The sequence below is a fragment of the Canis aureus genome, chromosome 27 (genome assembly GCF_053574225.1).
Source record: "Canis aureus isolate CA01 chromosome 27, VMU_Caureus_v.1.0, whole genome shotgun sequence".
Classification (NCBI taxonomy): Eukaryota; Metazoa; Chordata; class Mammalia; order Carnivora; family Canidae; genus Canis; species Canis aureus.
Genome location: NC_135637.1, coordinates 10777038 through 10796788, shown reverse-complemented (window position 1 = coordinate 10796788; position 19751 = coordinate 10777038). Strand labels below are relative to the sequence as shown.

The 19751-nt window shown below is 41.1% G+C and overlaps 1 protein-coding gene and 1 pseudogene across 4 annotated transcripts in view; one reads left to right on the top strand and one right to left on the bottom strand.

Annotated features, from left to right (window-relative positions):
• Positions 1-19751, top strand: part of MLXIP (MLX interacting protein) — a 65608-nt gene that overhangs the window by 11713 nt on the left and 34144 nt on the right. The window lies entirely within an intron of this gene.
• On the bottom strand, positions 11048-11691 carry LOC144299483 (transcription factor BTF3 pseudogene; annotated as a pseudogene).

Genomic DNA, 19751 nt, shown 5'->3' with positions numbered 1-19751 from the left:
TATCACATGCCTGGAAAACTTCACTGCAATACTCTTAAGAGAATGAGAGTAAAAATGAAAAAGTCCCTTACTATTATTTTAATAGTTTTGATATCATGGACCCCCCAGAAGGGCCTCAAGGACCCCCAGGGGTCACCACGTCACTTTGAGAACCACTGCTCAAAATAAGATGGATGGATAGATGAATTTATGATATGGTAAATATATCAAAGTGTTAACTGTAGCATCCAGGTTGTGGGTACATGGGTGTACACCATATAACTTTTTTAAAAAGGATTTTATTTATTTATTCATGGGAGATACAGAGAGAAAGAGAGGCAGAGACACAGGCAGAGGGAGAAGCAGGCCCCATGCAGGGAGCCCGATGTGGGACTCAATCCCGGGTCTCCAGGGTCGTGCCCTGGGCTGAAGGCAGTGCTAAACTGTTGAGCCACCCGGGCTGCCCTGCACCATATAATTTAAAATTTTTTTCTGTATATTTGAAAGTTTTCATATTGTTAGCAAAATGAGAAAAAATGCATTTATTTAGATAATGACCACCATGGCTTTATCACAGGCAAATAAATACTTTAAAAAATATTGAAGACACTTTTTGGAATGAAGTACTGATGTATGCTACAACATGGAGAAGCCTTGAACACATTATGCTAAGAAGCCAGACACAAAGGCCCACCTGTTGTGATCCTATTTATATGAAATGTCCAGATTAGTCAAACTCATAAAACACAAAGTGGAATAGCTGTTGCCATGGGGATGGAAGAATGGATCATCACAGCTAATGGGTGTAGGGTTGATGAATGTGTTCTAAAATCAGAGAGTGGTGATGATCGTACAACTCTGTGAATATACTAAACATCAATGAACACTTTTAAAGGGAAAATTTCGTGGCATGGAAATTATGTCTCAATAGAACTGCTATTTAAAAAATATTTAAAACTCTTCAGGTTTTCTTTTCTTTTTTTAAAGATTTTATTTATTTATTTATTCATGAGAGACACAGAGAGAGAGAGAGGGGGGCAGAGACACAGGCAGAGGGAGAAGCAGGCACAATGGAGCCCAATGTGAGACTTGATCCCAGACCCCGGGATCACGCCCTGAGCTGAAGGCAGACACTCAACCTCTGAGCCACCCAGGCATCCCTAAAACTCTTCAGGTTTTCTTTTCTTTCTTTTTCTTTTTTTTTTAAGATTTTTAAAATTTATTTATTCATGATATATATATAAAGAGAGAGAGAGGCGCAGAGACACAGGCAGATGGAGAAGCAGGCTCCATGCAGGGAGCCCGACATGGGACTTGATCCCCGCCGAAGGCGGTGCTAAACCACTGAGCCACCAGGGCTGCCCACTCTTCAGGTTTTCTTTTTTTTTTTTTCTTTTTTTCTTTTTTTCTTTTTTTTCTTTCTTCAGGTTTTCAACATTATCTTTAGGAAGCCTGACTTGGTAGGCACTGGACCACATGATCGTCAATATCTTAACTATGTCAATGTCCAGAAATTTCATATTTGGTATCTTCCATCTCTCCTGTGTATAGTAAATGAGAGAATGGTTGGAAAAATGACCTGCCTCTCTAGCTTGCCCGATAGCTTGCCAAATCACCCTCTCTGAGGTTATCCTGTTAAGACCTTTTTTTCCTCTTAACATTGTATGAGTCAGGTGTTACAAATACAGATGTCCACAAGGACCAGGGAGTGAAATGAGCTATCTGTAAGGAAAAGAGTACTATTTATTCATTCATTCATTCATTCATTCATTCCTCTTATATCATGTATTTTCCTCCTTTTGATAAAGTCATGGTTACAGAGAAATTTTTTATTGTGAAAACCCGTGTAAGCATAAACTGCAATTGACTTGGCCTCAGAGATCAGTGGAAAGGTGATAGGGAGTGGAGGGGTGCTTGGTGAATTAAAGAATATTTGCCTGGTGTAAAGGGGACAACCATCACTCAGCTTCAGGTGACCTTGCTGTTTGGGAATGTGAGCCCAGTGTTACAAGATTTGGCATATTTGAAAAGTTGGAAGAAATCTAAATTAATATGTGAACTCCACTTTTAAATTTGCTTCAACTTACAGTTTTAATGTCTGAGTCCAAGTATTAGTTATTCTGGTGAAATGAATTTGGGCTAGGTTAAATCTGGTTTAGAAATGAGTCTTGGCCTAAGAGATGAAGGAATGTATTGTGCTGTTTGCCACAGGTCAGCTTCTGGCACAAGGAAAATATTTTTAGGTGTTCTGGCTCTTAACATGTACCTTCTGCCCTGTGCTTTGTTTAAAGTCACAGGACCAAAATCTTCTGAATATAAAATTTAACATCTGGTAAACCCTGGAAGTATATATGTACCTAGTAGACAGTTACTTTGAGTTAGGAGGAGCTTGGGCAATTATTTTAAATGATTTTATCTTGGGAGATGGAGGATCGATTCTCCGTTTTGTGAATTTCTTGGACTAGAAATATTCTTAGCTTTATAGTCCATCTGAGACCACACCCCTTAATTTCACCATAATTGCCTCAGATGGGGCTGTTTTTAAAGGGGGATTTTGGGGTGGAGGAAAGGTATAATAATTAGATTTCACTCCAAACAGTTGATTTGGTTATAGTTAAAATGAAATTATAACTCTTAAGTTACACTGAGGAGGTCTGTCTCTGGTTTTGTTTAAAGTTTCTAACCTACACATTTGACATTACATTACATACCTCTGTCTTTCCTCCCTCAGTATTAGAGAGAGAGAGAGAGAGAGTGTGTGTGCATATTTGAGGCAGTTAAGAAAAGAATAGATAATGCCCAGTTTAGAACCTTCCCCCTAAAACACACATACACACATAAAAGTATGGTTTGTGCAGCCACTTTGGGCATGTTCCTGCTCTTGGATTTCTATCTGTATTTGATCTGATCTCTAAGGGTATTGGCAAATTAGTTTTATGTTTCTTAAATGCCAATAACTTCTAAGCCAGATTGAAATAGAATTTGTATGTATTAGAGATGCAGTGTTTCTGTTGAAAAGTTGGAGTGTTACTCTTTTAGGCTTAACAACTTACTTTTTGAAATTTGATGTATTTCCAGGTCTCCTTCCAGGAAAAATAAAAGAGATAATCACTGTCAGTTCTCTAGTGTTTATCCCTTAAGACCTTGTGAGGTTTTTGTTTTTGTTTTGTTTTTTTGGTCAGGATGAGTGTATTTTTTTTCCATTTAATAGATTATGAACACCTTTCAGAGCCCCAAAATATTCATCCTCAATGTTTTTTAGTGACTAGATAGTATTCCACTGTGTGAATGTACTATTTATTTAATCCTGCCCTCAGTTATTGAGAATATTTCATGATATTTTTGTGTAACTCGAAGGTGTTTCTGGGTCCTTGTTCTGTTCATCACTTTTACTTTATTGCAAGATGGCTACTTACTCTGAAAATGTCCCTCTGCCTCTTCCTTCTCCCTGACAGAAATAACCCTCGACCCTGAGAATCTTTCAGCAGACTTTTGAAAACAGGTGGCAATTGGGATTGCCACATTAAGTACCCCCTCTGCCTTGTCACACTCTCCAACCTTTGAACGATAAAGTGTGTGTGGAGGGAGCAGGTGAGCAGGTACACGGCTGAGGAGCATGCTTTGTTCTGTGCCCTTGGCTGCTGATAGGAAAGTGCCCCACATTTTTGTGTGTCCCTACAGCCTGCAGAAGAACAGGGAACACAATGGCTGGTGTTTGACACACCCCTCAGCAGCATGTGCGTTGGAACTGAGGCCAGAGCTTGCATGTCTGTGCTGTGTCCCACTGGTTGACAGACCCCTGAGACTATGGGCTTCATAGTGATGTGAACAGGTGAATGTGGTCCCGTAGCTTTTTGTTGTTCTGGAGGCAGGGGGAGCATTGAGTCTCATGAAAGGTTGTAATTTCAACTGTGAGTCCATACCACATGTGTTGGGGAGCTGTGTGGATGCGTTTCCTTTGAATTATAAAACCAAATGCTGATATGACCTGATTTGTGGAAGAGCTGATTCAATCTGCTGGAAAACAATTTAATTAATCTCTGTCACATCAAGTCCAGAGACCCTGACCTCTGGCTTGGCAGCCTTACTGGTCAGTTTGATCAGTTGTGGGGTTTCTACAGTTCCATCTAGCACACCCCTACCCCTGCACTGTTAGCAGAATGCGTGGTGGAGGGGCTGGTTGGAGACACCAGGACTTTTTTTTGTATTTGGAAAACGGCATTAGTCATAGGACTCCCTTGGTTCAGTGGAGAGGTTATGGAGCCCCTTGTGGCATCTACATCCACCCGCCACATTCGGGGTCAGGGCTCCAGAGCCTGGCCCCCAGCCTCCTAGTTCTTTCTCAGGCTGATCTTCTATTCATTGGATAAGTCTCAATTTTTCTTTAGCTCTGGAATTCATGATTTTTCCCCTGTGAGAGACCTTTTGCCCAAGGAAAAAGTCTTCTGGCAAAAGCAAAGAACCCAGTTATCAGCCTCTGGCTTGTCCTTGGCATTGTCCTTGTGCAGTACCTGAGAGCCAGCAGGCAGGTGGTGCTGGGGAAACTCACCTGTGGCATGCATGGCCCCCATAGTTGCTTCTCACAGCAGCCTACCAGAGACCTCTTGATTACAGTTGGGCTGGCTTGGCTAGTATGTAACCAGTTGCTTTTTGCCCCATAACTTTGTTTGCTTATCTCTGTTTTTGCGCTCATTGCTGGCTCCTTAGAGTTATGGGTGTGTTTGTACAGTGCTTGAGGTGATTGCTGCTGATTGGTAAAATATGGGCAAAGTGTGAGCAGGGTTGGGTGTGGTGTGAGAAATACTGTAATCTGCTGGTACCCCTCCAGGCCCCTCCAGGTTCTTTCCTGCAGAATCTCTTTCTATTTCCTGCTGTAGAGGGCCCTGGGATAGAAACTTTCAGCCTCTTATAAAGCTAGGGGCAGCTACCCCAGCTTGGTGGCTATAAGTGGTCTTAGGTGTGCTGCCCTCCCAAATTGACTGGAACATTGACCCAGCAGCACTGTAGAAAAACTTGATGCTTCAGCCCTTTGTTCTCTGTTGGCTGGTATCACTGGAAATATATCAGTAAATGAGACTCAAATATGTCCTGGGAGTTCCAGCTCCTGGGTAGGAGATCCATGGCAGCAAAACAGCTAGCTCCAGTGATATGTCATCTCTGAACGGCAGCTGGCCTTCCTCTGTTGCGTCACATGGGTTGGCTGATGGTTTATATGTGTACTTTTTCTCCCTCTTTTTTTGTGTGATGTCTTAAAGTCATGGGAACTAGGGAGCAGAAATTAGGAGGGGAGGGCAGGTTTTTCAGCTGGCTCTTGTTGGCCTGTTGCAGTCTCCTGACAAAGCCATCATTGTTTTAAATAAAGCTCCAGTTGGTTCAGTTTGAATCGGTTCAGTGCTTTGAAACTGGCTGCTTTTCTTCCACTTCAGTGACGTTCTTTGGTGGGGGGGGGGGGGGGGGAACACGACTGCCCAGTCCAGAGAGAAGAACCTATTTTCCTTTGCCCTCCTTGGTCAGTAGCATCTTAGGCGATTAGTTAGCCATTCCAGAGTAGACAGCTGCCTCCTGGTCAGTGGACATCCCAGGCTACTCCTGGACCCCCACTGGGTTGCAGCCATCATGGCCTCCTGGCATGGAGCCTCCAGGAATCAGGCTGCTTGCCTGTGGCCTCAGCCTCATTTGGCACTCTCCTGCCTTACATGGGAGACCACCTTCTCTGGCCAGGTTCCCTACCTGTTGTCACTGCTGCCTGGCCGACTTTCACGCCGACCTTTTGGCCTGGCATCTGCCGCTATCATGCATATGATGCTTCAAGCTACAAAATTAATCTGAGGAATGAATAATTCCTCTGGCTGGAGTCTCAGACATAGTCCCTCCAAGCCTAGGAGCAGGAACTCAGTGTTTGGGTTCTTTCTGCTGCTGACTTAAGTGGCACTGGCCTCTACCCCTCATTTAGTTTCATATTTGTGTGGTCAGATTAGTCATATCCAGCTGTCTGTGGAAATGCCAGCCTCACTGGTGTGGACACTAGGAACTCACGTGGGGGGTGGGGGTAGCTCGAATAAACAGTGAGAAGATCAGACTCCCATTTCCTTACAGAGTCAGGAACTTAGTTTCTCTGCATATGAACTGGTAGCTATCCAAATGCAGTGTGGTTGCAGAGTGGCATTTGAAGAGCTTAGGAAAAATGCAGGGTGTGAGACAAACTTAAAGACCTGGGCCCCAGACAGCCAAGTTAAAGTGCTTTTTTGCAGAGGTGCAAAGGCAGGAGATTATATGTGTTGGATAGAGCCAGATGAGAAGGCAGTAATAGGGATCCCTGGGTGGCGCAGCGGTTTGGCGCCTGCCTTTGGCCCAGGGCTCGATCCTGGAGACCCGGGATCGAATCCCACATCGGGCTCCCGGTGCATGGAGCGTGCTTCTCCCTCTGCCTGTGTCTCTGCCTCTCTCTCTCTCTCTGTGACTATCATGAATAAATAAATAAAATCTTTAAAAAAAAAAAGAGAAGGCAGTAATAGAAAGTGCTCTTGTCCACGGGGTTAGTTCTTACTCTGGGCTGGTCTAGGAAACCACCTACATGGTGAGATCTGTGGAGCATAGAATAATCTGTCAGTGGATCTAAATTATTTCCTCACTTCAGTCCTTTGAGTGGCATTAAGATGAGTAGCTATTAAAATATGTTTACAAAAATACCTTAGTTATTTGCCCCTGTCTAAATGAATAGAGAGCTTCCTTTGATATAAGCGAGTTGTCTAGATGTCCATGGCTTATTTTGTTAACCATTTCTTTAATAAAATTAGCCATTTTTAATGAAAAGTGGTAATATATCTCAAATACATAATCATCACTGCTTTCTTGAATGTATAGAGTATAACTTAATTATCTCTAGATTATAACTTGAATATTATTTATTGTATCATTATAGTCCCTTGATAGTCTTCCACCGTACGTATAATTTGCTTCTCTACTCAGCCATCATAGGCCCTCTTGTGAGTGGGTTTTCGTTTTCATAGCTTTAATGATTGTCTCCTCCAGGCTCTTGGCTGCCACTTGTTCTGCAGTGAGTTTGCCACTTACCCTCCCTGTTTGTCTAGTGCCTCCTGTTTTCTATTGGTTTGCATAACTTGTTAAATTGAGTGTAAAATTAGAGTAATTAACTTAGTGAGGGCTTAGAGATTCTCCTCTGAGTCAAGTGCACAGACTTTTATTATTTATCTTGAATTATTTTTACTTCTATATAACTAAGCCCCAGAGAGTTGAGATTAATGCTATACGTAAAAACTTCTCTTACAGAATAATCTTAAGCCATTATTATCCATTTACATCACTGAAATTTGTTGACAGATTAACTTGTGTGTATGATAGAAATTATCTGCAAAAAAGGGCAAAGATATTACACTCTTATGAAAATTACAGTAAGGGCACCTGGATAGCTTGGATGATTAAGTGTCTGCCTTCAGCTCAGGTCATGATCTCAGGGTCCTGGGAGCCCTGGGCTCCCTGCTCAGTGGGGAGCCTGCTTCTCCTCTCCCTCTGCCCCTTCCCCCCACTTGTGTGTTCTCTCTCTCTCAAATGAATAAATAAACTTTTTATTAAAATTATTTATTTATTTATTTATTTGAGAGACACACAGAGAGAGGCAGAGACATAGGCAGAGGGAGAAGCAGGTTCTCCATGGGGAGCCCAATGTGGGACTCACCCCAGGACCCCAGGATCACACCGTGAGCTAAAGGCAGACACTCAACCACTGAGCTACCCAGGTGCCTCTAAATAAATAAAATCTTAAAAAAAAGAAAAGAAAAAGAAAATTACAGTGTATTCTTATTTTTGAAATGTGGCCACCCCCCCAACTCCAAATCAATATGATAATAGGTGAATATTATTTTCTATTAATTATGAGATGAAAACTCACTTTTTCCCTTTTTCAAAATGGAAATAGTTTCTCTCCAACTCTCCTCATACAGAAGTGGGTAGTCCTTGTCATGGAGAATTCAGACATTTCAGAGAGAAGAAGAGCAGAATCCTCTGAAACACCCTTTGTGGAGTTTTATACCCTATTTTTGTTACTACATCCTTTTTATTTTTTTCTGTACTTGTGTAGGTAAAAATAGACATACACTATCGTTTTCAATTATCTTTTGAAGAGCAAAAGTTTTAAATTTTGATGAAGTCCAGAATATATATATATATTTTTTTAGTTCATGTTTTTTGTGTCCTGTTTAAGAAATCCCAAACTCAAGGTCTCTCGTTTTCTTATATTTTCTTCAAGAAGTTTTATAATTTTGGTTCTCATGTTGGACAGTGATCCATTTGGGGTTAATTTTTATTTATGTATCAGGAAAGGATTGAGATCCAGCTTAAATACTGTGTGTGATAAGGGACACCTGGGTGGCTCAGCAGTTGAGTGGCTGCCTTCAGCTCAGGGCATGATCCCTGAGTTCCGGAATTGAGCCCCACATTGGGCTCCCTGCATGGAGTCTGCTTCTCCCTAAGTCTATGTCTCTGCCTCTCTCTTTCTGTATCTGTCATTAATAAATAAAATCTTTGAGAGAAAAAAAAGAAAATACTGTGATAAGTGTTCTTATTTATTAGCTCTTCTCATTCCATTTCTTATTTTTAGGATAAATTCTTAGAAGTAAAACTATAAGATATAATTTTTTAAAGATTCTATTTATTTGAGAGAGAGTGAGAGAGAAATCACAGAGAGAAAGAGGGGGAAGCAGACTCATCTGCTGAGCAGGGAGCCCGATGTGGGGCTCAATCCCAGGACCCTGAGATCATGACCTGAGCTGAAGACAGACACTTAACTGACTTAGCCACCCAGGCACCCCTAAAACTATAAGACTAAAGGGTATTCACACTGAAATTTTTGATGTATGTCGTCAGACTTGCTTTCAGTTGTACCACTTAGAAAAGACAACTCCCAGTATGGGAGAAAATATTTGCAAATCATGTATCTAATAATGGATGTGTTATACAGAATATATTAAAAAAACTACAACTCGGAAATAAAAGGACAAACAACCTGATTAAACCGTGGGCAAACAAGTTGAATAGATATTTCTTCAAAGATATATGGATGGCCAATAAACACATGAAAAAATGTTTAACACTATTAATCATTAGGGAAATGAAAATTGAAACCACAGAGATACTGCTTCACACCCACTAGGGTGTGACAAGTGATGGTGAGGATGTGGAGAGACTGGAACCCTCTGTACGTTGCTGGTGGGAATGTAAAATGGTGTAGCCACTGTGGAAGCCACTCTAGTAGTTCCTCAAAAAGTTAAACATAAATTTGCCATTTGCCCCAGGAGTTGGCATTCCTAGGTGTCTATGCAAGAGAAATGAAAGCATATGTCCATACAAAACCTGTAAACCAATGCTCATAGCAGCATTATTCATAATAACCCAAAGGTGGAAACAACCCAAATGCCTATCAGTAAATAAATAGGGTAGCCCGGGTGGCTCAGCGGTTTGGCGCCGCCTTCAGCCCGGGGCGTGATCCTGGGGTCCCGGGATTGAGTCCCGCGTTGGGCTCCCTGCACGGAGCCTGCTTCTCCCTCTGCCTGTGTCTCTGCCCTGCCCCCCACGCCTCTCTCTGTCTTCCATGAATAAATAATCAATCTTTATAAATAAACAAACAGAACAAACAAAATGTGTTGCATCCATATAATGGAATATTGTTCAGCTGTAAAAAGGAACTAAAATATTCACTATCATATGTATGAACCTTGAAAACATTATGCTAAGTTGAAATCTGTCACAAAACCACGTGTTACATGATTCCACTTACATGAAATGTCCAGAGTAGACACACATTTAGAGATAGAAAGTAGATTAGTAGTTGCTTAGGATTAGGAGGTAATGACTGAGGGGTATGGCTTGTCTTTTTGAGGTAATAGGAATGTTGTAAAATTGACTGTGGTGATAGTTGCACAACTCTGTGATTAGACTAAAAACCATTGAAATTATCTACTTTATTTTATTTTTTTTTGAAATTATCTACTTTAAATGCATGAATAGTATGGTATGTGAGATACATTCCAATAAAGCTGTTAGCAAAAAAAAAGAAAAAAAAAAAGTTGGACCAGTCAGTATTCCCACTACCAGTGTATTAAAGAGACCCTACTCTCCCACATCCTCCCCAACTCTGAGTGTCATTACTGTAATTTGAAATTTTAATTCACCTCTTGGGTTTAATATGGAAACAATAAAATACACCCTTTTGAATGTACATTTCAATAGTTTTGACAAATGTATACACATGTGTAACCACTATAGCTAAGATACAGAACATTTCCAGAAGCCCAGAAGGTTCCTTTGTACCCTTTCCAGGCATTCCTCCCGTCCCCCATCTGCTCTCTCAACTGTAGATTCGATTGGTCTTTCCTTGTGTTCTGTATAAATGGAATCATACAGTATGTACTTTTTTTGCTTGATTTCTTTTCCTCAATATGTTTTTAAGATTCATCTGTGTTGCTCCATGTATCAATAGTTAATATTCTGTTGCTTGGACATACCACAGTTTGTTTTATCCGTTCCTCTGTTCAGAAACATTTGGCTTGCCTTCCTTTCGTTTTATCGTTTTTAGCTTCAGTATAAATAAAGGTGGTGTGACTGTTCATGTACAAGTCTTTTTTTTTTTCCCCCAGGCAAAGAACTTTATTAACCTTGTTTCAAACTTTATTCCCAGGCTTCTTCAGCTTAATTAGCTGCAAAGAATGAATTGTGTATAAGCAAAAACTGAAAAGAGCTGCGGTGTTCAAAGGGCTTGGGCTTAAAAATATTAGAGATCTAGATTTTATCAGATCCATGAACAAAATTTTAAAAAGCAGGGGATCCCTGGGTGGCTCAGCGGTTTAGTGCCTGCCTTCGGCCCAGAGCACGATCCTGGAATCCCGGGATCAAGTCCCACATCGGGCTCCCGGTATGGAGCCTGCTTCTCCCTCTACCTGTGTCTCTGCCTCTCTCTCTCTCTCTCTATGTCTGTGTCTATCATGAATAAATAAATAAGATCTCTTAAAAAGAAAAATAGGTAAATCAAAAAGTCTTTAAAAAAGTTTTTTAAAAAGCAATCATAATATAAAATAGCAGCTCCCAGTAACTTCTTCAAGTTTTATCTTCTTCAGAAGTTGACTCAATTCAGTTTGCTTCATTCTTGGAAGCTTCATCAAAATTCTGCACAAGATCTGGAACTTCATCAACATCATCCTCTCAGGTAGCAAGTGGTGCTTTTCCATCCACAGATTGTTTGGGCAGAGCTTCAGCCAGTCTTCTTAATCTAGTCAGACTGTCTGCACCAAGCTGGTTTAAGATACTGGGTAGCATTTTTGTCAGCTGCTTTGTCTCAGCATGGCCTGTAATGGTGAAAGTGTTCGCTGCCAGCGATGCCTGAACTTTAGGGTTGTTAAAGTGGATCACTATTCCTTGGTTTGTGAACTTATTCACTTCTTCAATACTAGAGATAGTGTTTACCTCTAACTTCTTTAAGGAGAACTGAAGTTTTTATCATCTGCTGTAGCTGTTCTATGAACCACCTTCTTTCGGCAAGCAGTTCTTTTTCCACCAATGTGCACTTGTGCTTGCAGTTTGGTGAGTTTCTCCTGGTTCATGATAGTTTCTTTCATCCTGTTGGAGCGGAAATGGGACCACACAGGGGAATAGGGTTGGCGCTCAGGAGGTCTCAGGCGGACCAGCTGAGATTAGGTGCACACACGCCGGGATGCAAGATGGCAGCTTCATGTACAAGTCTTTTTTTTTTTTTTTTTTATGTACAAGTCTTGATGTGGACACATTTTCATTTCTCTTGTGTAAATGTGAGTCATAGGTAAGGAGATGTTTCACATCGTAAGAAATTACCAGCTTGTTTTCCACAATGGCTGTACGTTTATTTGTATCATGTATCATTATTTCTGTGCTTTCATAAATCTTTGTTAATCTGATAGGCAAAAAACGGTATCTCAGGTGTTTTAGTTTTCATTTCTTTGATCTCTAGTGGATGTATTGTTCCCTGAATTTGACCTTTAATTTTATTTATTTATTTTTAAAAAAGATGTTATTTATTCATAAGAGACGCTGAGAGAGAGAGGTAGAGACATAGGCAACAGGGAGCCTGCGGTGGGACTCGATCCCAGGACCCTGGGATCACGACCTGAGCCAAACTTGATCATGATGCTCAACCACTAAGCCACTCAGGTGCCCCTGACCATTTATTTTATATTTGTGAATTCCCTTTTAATTCTTCTCTTTTGCTCTTTCTTTAAGTTGGGAAATTAGTCTTTCTTTCTTGCTTTTTTTTTTCTATTTATTTATTTGAGAGAGAGAGGGAGAATGAGCAGGGGAGGGATAGAGGGAGAAGCAGACTCCCAACTGAGCAGGGAGCCCCAAGTAGGGCTCAATCCCAGGACTCTGGGATCATAACCTGAGCCAAAGGCAGCTGCTTAATGAACTGAGCCACCCAGGTCTTTCCTTTTCCGTTTTTTCCCCCAACAGTTGTATTACTAAAAATCTTAACGCAGAAAATTTGGAACAACCATCCCCTTTATAGCCATCTACCTGCAGTAGATGTTTGTTAACTTTTGCCTTACTTGCTTTATGTACCTGTCTCTCTTACTTTCATATGATTCAGAGAAAATGTTGGAGACATCATGACCTTGTATTCCTAAAAATAAAGATACTCCCTTCCATAACCATTATATCATTTTCATGCCGAAGAGAATAATCTTTTTCCCCCTTTTCCCCTTGGCATGGACTTTTTGAAGTGATAGGCCTAGTTGTATGGAAAAACGTCCCACATTCTGGATTTGTTTTCTTTTTGTAATGGTTAACATGTTTCTCCATCCCCTGTATTTCCTGTGAACTATGTTGGGCCTAAAAGGCTTGATTATATTCAGGCTCAGGATTTTTGGTGGGTATGCTTCACAGTCACATCAAAGGTACATAATGTCAGGTTGTCCCACCATTAATGATGCTAAATTTGATCATTTTGTTAGTATAACTGCCAGATCTTTTCATTGTAAAGATATGTTTTTCTCTCTGCAGTTAGTAAGTTGGGGAGCTTAACCAATTTTGTAGAACTATTTAGTAATGTTCTTTTCATGGTCTCTCCCTTCATTTGGCACTTACCTTCTAACTTTGCTTATTGAATTTTTGATTTAGGAGAGATTTTTCACTTTTTAAAGTCAAATCACCAAAGTAGAAGACACATCTTTCCCAAACTTTCCTTTTCTCAATCTTGCTCTCTCCTTCCTCTTTTTCTCCCCTCTTTCTCCTTCTGCTTTACTTCAGAAACGGCTGTGATAAGTTAGCTCTTCCTCTCATTCTGTCATCTTTTTTGGATGACAGATTCGGGAAATTGCACTGGCTCTTTATGTAGAGATCCTGAAGATCCTATAGATCCCTCTATGTGGATCCTGAAGGCTCCAGACAATTGTATTCTTACCTTCACTTCTTTGCTCATCAAAGTTAAGGATAAAGGAGAGAAGGGACCAGAAGCCAAACTGCTAATATTTTGAGAAAGATCTCTTTATTCCTTCTACTTGAAACCATTGTCTCTACATCCTCTTTCCCTGGTTAATTCCTGCCCATCCTTGGGGGCCTCAGCTTAGGCCTCCTGCCCGAGGAAGATGTCCTGAACCTGCTGATGACATTGAATGCCCTTTTGTGTGTTTCTGTACATTGTACATGTGCCTTAGCTCCCTCGAAGCTATCTTTCCCATTAGCTTGTGATGTTCTGACATCATTGTAACCCAGGTCTCAGTGCAGAGCTTGTCACATCTCAGGTTCTTGGTACATGTTGCTGGAATGTTTCCTTTCCTGGCCTGCAGATGATCTCTGCCACATGGTCTGGGTGCATCTGCTTCCTGGTTGTGAAAGTAAGGTGGAATTGCAGGCTCTTCTTTATCATTCTGCTGTCTAGCCTGAGTAGTGGCTGGTAAGGGACACTTCTGTGAAGTGTGCCCCAGAACTGATGTTGAAGGCGAGTCATCGGTCACTAGGTGGTACTTCTTTGCTGAGGGAACTTCTGGGGGTATGTGTGCAAGTAATGGTAGGCTGTGGAGGCTCCCAACTGCACTAGTTGATGAAGAGCCATTAGACCTTGCTACTATATAGACACTCATTGTGGTGAAGAGTGAAAGGGTGCTAATAAAAAAAGAAAGGCAGTTGTGTCTGAGTGCAGGGACTGGTGGGATTCGATTGTGTTTCATTGAAGAACCGCGTATCTAATCTCTAAATGGCAGTTCCCTCCCTCTCTTGAGACCTTTGCTCATCACCCACCCTAACAGTCATGCTCTCTCTTTGTCCCCTGAGTCAGTTTCTGGGAAGCTTTACTGCTGTGGCTAAGAAGCCTTTAATTGTGTTTTATCACAGCACACAGAGTCAGAGCAGCTCTGAACATCCTGGGGAGCATTGGCTGGAGGCTTAAATCCATTGTATTGGCTACGTCTTGGATTCTAGACACTGTTAGTCCATATAAATATCTTTCTTCATTTAATTCTTACTGTAGCTCTGTAAAATAGGTTGTTCCCCCCGCCCCCCAAAGAAAGTGAAGTTCAGAAAGGTCAGACATCTATCCAAGTCTGCCAAGTGGTCAGGAAGGTGGGGACAAAAAAAAAAAAAAAAAAAAAAGGAAGGTGGGGACACAGTCTCTTTCTCCATTCCTGTGGCCAGTGGCAGGTAACAGTTGATAATTAAAGAGTGCTTCTCATTAGAAAGGGCTGTTCTTGTTCTTGAGAGTCTGCCTATAGTGAGAGCCACACTGTGTTTCCACCTGAAGAGGGTGGCCTGGCCTGAGATTCTGTTGGTAGTGAATTTTTGTGACACGAATTTATCACTGGGGCACAGTGGATGGGATCGGGCTTCCTAGGCAAAATCTGGGATTTTGACTTAAGAAGAATCAGGTGTTCTTCATCTTCCTTATGCCAGGAAAGTGGATTGGGCTCCTGCAATAATGAGAAGACTCTGAAATTTTACAGTTAAAAAATCAGTCTAAATGGTTGGCTTCGAATTTCCTCCAAATTTCTCTCCCTACTTTTCCTTCTTCTCCCAAATGCACCCTGGTTCCCAGAGACCTGAGAGATGAGAAAACAAAATCTTGCCATTTGATTCAATCTTATATACCACAAGTTCCTCCTGCCCTGCTCATTTGTTGACTTCATTTGTTAGTATGGAGGGAAAAAAATCAGCATATTAAGGATTTCAGTTTTGAGAAAATAGACGTCCATTGCTTTTTTTGACATTTTTTTTCCTGCACTGTAGTTTGTTAAATGATTTGTGCCTTAGATATGCTCATTTTATTTTTGTCTGTTTTCTTAGGAGTCCTTGAAGGAGAGGTAAATGAAAGAGAGATAAGTTACCCTGACCTTGATATTTTATAGCACTGTAGTAACCAAGGTGTGTTTATCCTCCCATGGAGCTGTAAAGACACACTTTTCTTGTTTTAAGCACTTTTAACGACAGTTTGACATAGAAAATGCCCATGCCGCAGGGTTCCTAATCTATGCCTGAGGTTAAAACAGATTTGCTAATGAACTGAAACCTCATCTTCTACCACTGTTTTCAAGTTTGATTTTATGAAAGGCAAATTGTTGCTTTTGACAGAAAGACCAGAGTGAAAATGAGCGTATCATGAAGACAAGGATGTAGGTATTTTGAGTGCCGATAAAGATGAAATATGTCCACACATCTCAGGAGATCGTCAGCAGAAGGGCTGCATGGTGCAGTTGGGGTGGTGCAGAGATTTACAGTGTTTCTGAAATAGATGCCAGCCTCAGATGATCTCACTTGCCTTCGTTTGAGTGAGTGAGCCCCAGCTCTCCCCCAGACTTCCTACTTGGGTGGCTGACAAATTGATGAAAATGCATGCATGGGAGGGAGATAAGAAGAGGGAGAGCTTTAGGGTGACAGCTGATTCTCAGTAGCAGATGGAAGGGAGATTGTCTTTAGCAGGCAAAGGTAAAAACCGATTTCATTTTGGAAATTTCTATTGTGTGAGGAGGGCCATATAAACTTCTTTTGTTTGTGGTTTTTATTTTTATTTTTTTAATTAAGGTTTTTTAAAAAAAGATTTTATTTCTTTATTTGACAGCACAGGCAGGGGGAACATCAGGCAGAATGAGAGGGAGAAGCAAGGCCAGGGGTGAGGGCTGGCCTAATCCAAGTGGGCCTCTGTGGACAGTAGGAATACACTGGTGTTTTCACTCTGGAGGTCATTCAGCACATACTCAAGGGCCCGTTGTGTGGTGGCACGGTGCTGGGGACGAGACACGTATTAGTCGAGGGAAGAGACCTGGTTACCCCTTTAAAGAAAGTGCATTCTGATTGTAGACACAGTCAACATACCCATCAGTAGGTAATGGCAGACTGTGGTGGGTACAGGGTGTTGGGAGAGAACATAGCTAATAATTTACACAGAGAGTGGTCCAGGAGGGCTCCTGTGGGAAGCTAATATCTACAAGATGAAGGAGTCAGCCGACTGAGTGAAGTGCTTGTTTATGCCAGTTGTGGGCAGCTGGGAGACTCTACCTTAATGAGTATTTAGGGACTGTGTTCTACCTCATATGCTGTGGGAACCCTTGCAGGAGTTTCAACAGGGGCATTCTTGAGGTTATCCTGACATGTGGGTAGGGGGAGGTGAGGGAAAGAGTGTAGGCTGTGGCAAGTTCAGGACAAGCCCCTCTACTGAGGGAAGGGGGAGGAAAAGCTGGTGAAGGGGAGAGCAGCAGCCTGGCATAGAAGTAGGTGGTGCAGTGGGTGAGGGTCTGGGGGTGGGGTAGGGGCAGGTAAGGTGAGGTGTGGTGTGTCAGGTGAGGTAGGGAAGGAACTGATTTGATGGTGTAGAGGTTGTTGGCGTCCTTGGCAAGAGCAGGTTTGTTGGCTGTTGAGGCAGAAGCCAGGATCCATCAGTGTCCACACTATCTTCCACTTTCATACTTCACCCTATAGAAATAGCACCTCCCAACTCCCTCTCCACCTTGCTTTTGACCCGTACCACTGAGTGCTCCTGACATAACACATACTTGGTTTTCTGTCTTTCCCCATAGAATATAATATAAGTTCTATTGGGCTAGAAATGTTTTGTTGGCTGCTCTATCAGTAGCTAGAATAGTGTTAAATAAGTGACTCCGGATAGTATCATGAAGAAAATAATGTCTCAGCCGGATTAACCTGGCTACAGTATTCATGCTGTATAGCCTACCTGTGACCTGAAAATGTTCTAATTCTTATCATCAACTCATTTCTTTTGTTAAGCAGCATTTTACACAGGTAATAGATGCTACATAGAGTTAACTTATAGCTCTAGCTCCTGCCCCTAAAAAGCTAGGATTTGATAGATGTACCCATACCTACTTACCCTGTTGTCAACTGCCACCCTTGTTACTGTTAGGATCTAGGGTTTTAAATTCAAAGGAGAACAGATTTCATGGGTTTTCTTTAATTGTCAAAGCTGACTTTCAGAAAAGGAGCCAATGTTTGTTTGTTTGTTTGTTTTAAGATGTTATTTATTTATTCATGAGACACAGAGAGAGGGGCAGAGACACAGGCATAGGGAGAAGCAGGCTCCACGCAGGGAGCCTGACGTGGGATTCGATCCCGGGTCTCCAGGATCAGGCCCTGGGCTGAAGGCGGCGCTAAACTGCCCGGAGCCAATGTTTTTAAAGCCTATTTATAGGTCTTGGCTACCTGGAGAGTGTTACCTTATCCTTTGAAATGCGTCAGATAGCTTCAAATTTCTCTGCCTTTTAAGTGGGTTAGGTAGCTGACAGTGTCTTGAAAATGACTAATAATGGTAATAATAACAAATTTGTTTCTTGCCAGTCTTCATAGGAACTCAGAAACATCTGCTGATCTATTTCTATTACATCTCTGATAGTTTCTAGAGTCCTGACTCCAGGTGTGTACTCTGGCTGGAGACCTTTGTTAACTTACTTCCTCTTTAAGCCAGATGTCTATATCAGGGTGGAGTTTTTCTTCCTTCACATAAAAATCTTACCGTTGGTGAATATGTGAACCTAATTACCTTTATGCGTAGGTGGATAAAAGTGCTAGAAAATGACGGGATTCTTTGAGGGTAGTTACTCCTAGTGCTGATATGATAGAAGCTTCTGACTTGTGTCAGTGTCTGTGGCTTAACCACTTTGATCAGGGTGAGGGTGGTAGTTGCCATATTAGCTGTGGGTGTGTCTGTGTGTCTTGTGTACAGTAAAATGTAGACAGTGTTTGTGTTTGGGTATGTGTGTTTTATTTTGCTGGTTTAGCTTTCTAAATTTTCTTTTTATACTTTAAAACATTAATAGAATATATGATTTGAAATGTGAAGGACATAGATGAAGTAGATTATAGAATACTAGACAGCTTCAGATTTCTCTGATATTTTAAGTAGGGTAAATGGCTTGAATAAGTGGAGAAACATATACTGATTTAGGATGGAGATGACCTGAATGGAATGGTCAGCCCTGCCCACATTAATTCATTTATTAAGTGTGACTCTACTAAAAATATTAGAATAGTTGTCTTTTGAGATTTGACAATGTGATTTTAAGGTTGGAACATGGAAGAGTAAATAGGCAAGGATTCTAACATTTAAAAAAAAAATGGGCACCAACCTAAACTAGATAGAAAAGTATTTACAAATTTATAATTATTAAGTCAGTGTAATATTAGCATAGAGTTGGATGTGAATCAGTGATATGAAGCCCCAGAACAGACCCTAGTGTATATTATAATTTAATATATGTTAATGGAAGTTTCATAAGTTAGTTGCAGAAGGTGAGACAATCAGATAGCTAATCAGCATTTATTTTGGTGAGCTATGTAAAGAAATAAATTGATTTTCCCTCCAGATGAATCAGAGTTAAATATAAAAAGTGAAACCATTAAAAACACCTGCACAAAACACCAAAAGAAATAGGATGTTTAGGGATCCCTGGGTGGCGCAGCGCTTTGGCGCCTGCCTTTGGCCCAGGGCGCGATCCTGGAGACCCAGGATCGAATCCCACATCGGGCTCCCGGTGCATGGAGCCTGCTTCTCCTTCTGCCTATATCTCTGCTTCTCTCTCTCTCTCTCTCTCTGTGACTATCATAAATAAAAAAAAAAAAAAAAAAAAGAAATAGGATGTTTAGAAGTCGTGCCAAATACATATACAGGAACGTGGTGTATGATAAAGATGGTATTTTAATCCAGCAGAGGAAAGATGGATTACTTAGTAAATAAGTAGGAACCATTGACTAAAGCAGGATCCCATTAACACTCATTACATCAAAGTAAATTCCAGTTGGAGCCAAGACTTGACTGTAAAATGTGAAGTTGTGAAAGCACTGGAAGAAGGCACAGTTTCACAGTCTTGGTGTGGAAAAAGCCTTTTTAAGTATGACCAAAAAAGTAGAAACAGTAAAGACTTTAAAATTTTTGACTACATTAATGAAAATTTTTTACTAAAAATAACGAAACCCTACTATCCATACAAGAAGTGAGTAGAGCAGACACCAAAGAAAGCACACAGTAAATGGTCAAGGCAAAGACAGACCATCAAGACGGGCGCACAATAACTCTGATGTATGTGTTGCAAACATTCCCACCGCATTAAGATCTCTCACACAGCACAAAACAAGGAGGTGTGTGGATAAGTCACATGAAAATTCCAACGACTAATAAACATAAAATGATATAAGTGGGATCCAAAAAATCAATTGATTTTTTGCTTGTTGCCTTTGCAAACATTAATAGGAACTAATGAAAATGCTGGTTTGAGGAACTAAACACTCACTATTCA